At 32.0% G+C, this 6,000-nt stretch overlaps 1 long non-coding RNA gene across 1 annotated transcript; it reads right to left on the bottom strand.

Annotated features, from left to right (window-relative positions):
* Positions 1 to 4,062: 4,062 nt before the first annotated feature.
* LOC141722912 (uncharacterized) lies at positions 4,063 to 4,594 on the bottom strand. Its single transcript, XR_012575913.1, has 2 exons — positions 4,548 to 4,594; positions 4,063 to 4,337 (listed from the first exon to the last, which is right to left on the bottom strand). It is a non-coding gene; the product is annotated as an uncharacterized LOC141722912 (long non-coding RNA).
* Positions 4,595 to 6,000: the final 1,406 nt, after the last annotated feature.

Raw genomic sequence — 6,000 nt, 5'->3', positions numbered from 1 at the left:
CTCAAGGCCTTTAATGGCTGCTCTCGTGTTTCGTAGCTCAATTCTGCCTTTACGAGATGCCTACGTATCTCTGTGAATTAGAGAATCAAGCCAAAAAGCGTAGTTCTGATTGGTGGGGGTGAGACCCCTTATATAGATGTTGGGAGTCCTTGAATTGGACTTGGTATAGGAGACTTGGTGGGTAAGTCTCATAATTAGAATGGACTTTGGAGTCCTAGATAGTAGGAAACTGATTCCTTATCCTTTTAGGTCCCCTTGAGGCTAATCTATAAGGATTTATATCCTTATCGGGACTCTTCTCAATAGCTGATTTTTCCCTTATTAATTAATTACGAAATTAATTAATAATCAGGGCTTTTGGGCCTTCTTTATTTCATCGGGCCTGATCTGGTCCATCAGGCTTAACCTTTCTGGTCTGAGTATCATATATCTTTTTATTGGGCCTAGCAGCCCACACCTTGCAGTAAATAAATTATACTATCATAATTTATTTATCCCTATCAGTATTATATAGGTATTAATAGTCAACTAATAAATATTAATTCTGAGAAAAAATATAAAATAAATATTATACAGATATTAAGTAGGGGCATAATAGTCATATGAATTAATTTGTTTAACAAACCCCATGTCGTTGTATTATATATATATATAATCCTCAACTCCGCAAAAGAGGTAACTCTAGTTGCATTCGGATTTTTGTAATTATGTATCAAAATTTGTTTGTTACTTCCTTCGTGCCATTGAATTTTTCATATTGGGGTTCGGTGGGGAGATTAAGAAAAACAACGATGATATATTAAATCAATTTATTTTTCATTTTTCACTTTAAAAAACTAGTTTTTAAACAAATAATTCTTTTAGATAAGTAATATTCACTAATAAAGATAATATTGTACAATTATTTTGAATTATTCAAATAAAAGTTATATCTTTATGTTAGGAATATGTTGTAGGCTTGATGATAATTCACCAAAACACCTTAGTAGATTTAATTAAGTGATTTTGTAACTATCAACGGATAACCACACTTGTTCATCCGTTGATAGAGTAGCTTATGTTTAAATAAGTTTTTGTAGCGCATTCCTGTATATAGTAATGTCTTAGAGAATTAGAGATTGTAGGATATTCTGAGTCATGTTGACTAATAGAATGATATGCAAAATAAGTTGGCTAATTGTAAATATTAGATGTCTTGTAATTTTGCATAAATGAAATTGTATCAACTACTATGAAAATACTTTCAACTGATGATTTTACAAGGCTTCGACGGATGACTCAAGATACTATCAACGGATGATCCAATAGAGACTCAACAGAATATTTACAAAGTCTCAACGGATAACAAATTCAAATAGCAGTTGATAGCACTACTAGAAAAACGTCAATAGATATCGGTTAAAAACCGATGTCTATGTATGTAAAAATCCGATGTCTTCGTGGGTGATGTTAAAGACCCCCCATTTAACATCGGTTTTAAACTGATGTTAAATAGAGCATATAACATCAGTTCCATATTTAAAACCGATTTCTGTATCTTGATATTAAATTTCCCATGCATATCTAATCTTCATATATCATCATAATATGATATTTTTATCAATTTAAATATATGCGAGTTAAGCAAAATCTTTCAATTTAAATAATAAACTGATGTTACTAGTACCAGTAACAACAGTTTTCATCAAAAACCGATGTTGACGATACCTTTAACATCGGTTCTTCATTGGTAATCGATGTCTATTGGTAGCAAACTGATGTCTATGAAGCTTAATAACATCAGTTTTTTTGTTTTAAGATTTCTTTTGTTGTAGTATTTAACATCAGTTGTTATCGATGTCAATGGTCAACTAGAACTGATGTTATTATGTTAAATTAACATCATTTTTCATTGAAATAAATCATGTTGCCCATTTTAAAAATATAGATACCAAAAAAATTATCAAAAGAAGAAACTATTAAAATCAAACTCCAATTATCATTACCAAATCAAACCAATCAAGTCTTACAACAATGAAAAAACTAAAAACTTATAATTCTCATAGCTACCCCTATAATATCATTCATACATTGCTCAAACGAAATATTATCCATACATTGCTCAAACGAATATATTCTGGTCACTGGTTCTTCAAGTATCAATGCAGCTGAGTTGGGTCGTTGAGTCCTAAAAATATGAGCATCTGTCTTCCCTAGAGTGTTATTTTTCTAGGCATGTCAAGGTCAAAAATCTATTCATCTAATGTTAATATCGCCTGGAAATATCAAACAAAGCAGCCAATTAAAAAGTAGGAAGTTGTAAATACCTCCCACAGAAGAGCAGTCTGTTCTTTGGAGGAAGATGCCAAATGTTTGCCATTATGAGAAAATTGCAGAAACCAAACTTCATCCTTGTGTTCTTGTAATGTCTGATCTAACAAATTAAACAACTCAAACTGGAAACTTAATCATTACAAAAACAAGGTAGTGTATTTAGAGGGTTCTGTAACACTGCGCAGGGTATATAGATGGTAATGATAAACTTCAACTAAGGAAATTAACTACAGCACATAAAACTTGGAAGATATATTTTAAGTAATAGAGAGCCCTTTTAGTTGATAAAATCAAAAGTATTGTAATGATAGTGCATCCCATTTGAGATGTAAGCATAACTTGCAGAAATCTAACTTGTATCAACTTTTGCATAACAAAAGATAGCTACTCTGAAGCAAAATAAATACACAGGAATATTAAAATCACATTTCTAACCTATAATGTCTTTGAAGGAATCTGATCTCTTCCACACTGATGGTATGTATACAATGACAGTTCACTGTTCAAAGTATTGTGAAACACACAAGCATCTCTTTGCACATCAAGAGCTTGTTCGACTAAATGCTCGAGCCTGCTTTCGGGAATCATGATAGCTGCAGGAAGCAACTTCTGCAATTTCTCTAAACTATGGCATTTTTTAATTTACTATTTTATGTAAATCACTTGTATTAATGCAGTGACTCTTGCTAAACAAATACAGGGTGTAATCCCTAACTAAAGCATCAAGCCCTTGAAGTTCTAACAATGAACTTTTTGGAACCCATAGTCCTTGTAAAAAATAACAGAGCTTCTTGCATATTCCAGTAATTTATTTAAGCTATGCCAATAAAACAACTAATTTCAATTAAATGTCAAATGGCTGTTTGTGGTATCTAATCCACACAACTGCAAATCAACCTTCATTATGTTCAAGAGATAGCTCAGTAGCTAAGTGCTTATTATGGCATACCTTTATAGAACTACAATACGACAAACTAAGATGTGTAATATTTTAATATGCAACTCTATATACTCTCTTCACATCATATCAACAAGATTGTGTCATAAAGTCAATCGAGACAGGGTAATGATTTAATCTTGTAATTACATAAATCAGTGAGTTTTTTGAAGCATTCCTTAGCAAAACCTCCTCATTAAAATATTGTTTACAAAAGAAGATCTCAATTCATTTTCTACCACATTTTTGTTTTCAAGCAGCATAATCAACTATTCAACTTTCAGAACCCAATTCCTAACAAACTTGGCAGAATATATTCTTATCTTGGTGGAATAAATGCGCTCATGATATTCATCGAGAATTATATTTGTACCAGATGAAAACCTTTTAAAATTCCCTGAGAAAACACATCTGGAGAACCTCGATTTCTCCTCTATTTCGATATCTTTAGCCCCATGATCAGGCCTGATCAGGTCTTAACACACTCTGCATAGATCAATATCCTCCACTCCTGTAATAACTCAATTAACATACTTAAATGATATATATCATAGGAGAGGTAAAGAGTACTACAATGTTTGATCAAAATTTAGAATTAAAAAACAAAAAACATTTACAAATAATAGAGGGGGTAAAGGGTAAGAATCAACTTCTTCCGTAAATAAAACTAAACATCATCAGCTTTATGCTTCCGCTAAATAGCCTAGAAATATAGATATAAATAGTTTTTCTTGGGCAAAGTACAAGATAAATACAGTAACAAAAAAATTAACAATAATATCAAAAATTAAAAAAAATTACCCATCAACAAATAAGATGTAAATAAACTGCATATAATTTCTGAAAGCAGGTTGAGTCTATATAATATAACATCATACAACAACAACTTAAGCACAAACAAAATCAAAATAATATCACTAACAGATGTTTAATGAAAGTGGAGTCATTGATCATTCCTATATCTTAACCTTTGTGCAAGGAAGAAAGTATTTTCTTGACGCGATTGTTATACTCTGCACCCTGATCATTTTGAACAAGGTGTCCTGCCTCTTTTACAAATTCCAGAGTAGCCTTGTCGCCTAACTGCCTGCAGTTGTATCCCAACATATTTATTTTAACTATAATCTTTTACTGATATTATAACTAAATTATTACGAAAAAGTAATATTAGTAGCATGGCTCTGCTGTAAAAATGTTAAAAAATATGATTACCAAGAAAATTAACTAGAATAAAGGAGAGTCCAAACTCCAAAGTAAACACTATTTAAATATGTTGGTAGAGGTAATGAGAACTTACTGCTTGATGCTTTCATCAATTTCGGAGTTAAAAATCTTGTCATCATCCCCATAGCAGATGGATTTTCTGCAGTTAAATATGACAAGCAGTCACCAAACTGATTTGATATCATATGGAACATCTTCAGCATTAATCGAAAAACCTGACTTATCATAGCTCACAGATTCGTCTTGAATATAACGATAATGTTATGGACAGAGCTAAAAAACAAGGAGAAAAGAGGAGTACCCTGTCCTCCGACGACCGTAATTGAAGGTAACGCGTCCCAGATAACAGGCAACGGGCTTTCTTCACAGTAATCACCGTGAGCACTACTAGTTCTTTGTAATTCACATCCAATAAAAAATAAAAACACAACAAAAAAACTAAAACAAATGTGTAAAAATAAAAATAAAAGAAAAAGAGATACAATCAGTTATTTATATAACTGAAAACAACAACAAATCTGTTAAAAAGCTAAAATTGAAATTTAAAAACCACTTACTAATTCGAGCGGCATAAGGATAAATAACAACATAGATATGCCGATTGTTAACACAAATCGAACGATTTATTGAAAACAAGAGTTAGGGTTCATGTAATTGAAAGACATAATTCAAATTAGGGATCTTAATTGTGAGTTCTTGGTTTCAATTTGGAAAGTTAGGTTTTGAATTTAGGCTTCTGCGTTGAGAGTTCAGAAAGATTGGTGGAGAGGGGAAGTAAGAGTGATGGGGAGAGAGGGAGATGTTCTTCCGTCAGAGAGAGAGTTGTGATAGCTTTGATTTTTGATTTTTGATTTTGTGTTTTTTTTAAATGTATATTTGAGGATAAAGTTAAAAGAGGGGGAAGAGTTGAAAATAATCTAAGGCAAAACGGGGGAAATTTAAGAGGGAATGAAATTTTGGCTAGGGGAATGGGGAAGGCGCGCTGCTGAATTTTTTTTAACGAACATTTAACATCGGTTCTTCTAATAAACTGATGTTTATAAGCATAAAAGACATCGCTTGCTCAAAACCGATGTCTAAAATACTTTTTACATCGGTGAAATAAGCAACCGATGTAAAAGAGGCGATGTCTATTCTACTTTTTCTAGTAGTGTAGTGACTTTACAGTCACATGGGTTGATTGTATACAAAAGGAATGTGGCAACCTATTGCAGGTTTATGAGAATAAGGAATCATTTCCATTTCCATACTTACTTGAAGAAATACAAAGAAGCTGGATAGAGAGATGAAGAAACATGTGATTAGACTTAGACATTTTATTTTATATGTTTGTCTTTGTCATATGTAACTTGGTGATATATAAACCAATAGTAGCGAGTAGATCATGATCAATCAATTGAACTGAGAAATAGAAAAGGCTACATCTGTTAGGAATTTCTCTGTTCTTTCTTTGTAACTTTACTTGTAAGCAGTTGTGTGCATTCTGGCATCACAGAGTTCTCAATCAATATATATCTTTGGTGGAA

The sequence above is a fragment of the Apium graveolens genome, chromosome 1, assembly GCF_009905375.1.
Source record: "Apium graveolens cultivar Ventura chromosome 1, ASM990537v1, whole genome shotgun sequence".
NCBI classification, from domain to species: domain Eukaryota; kingdom Viridiplantae; phylum Streptophyta; class Magnoliopsida; order Apiales; family Apiaceae; genus Apium; species Apium graveolens.
Note: the sequence above shows the minus strand (reverse complement) of the source record. Positions and strands in the feature narration are given on the sequence as shown.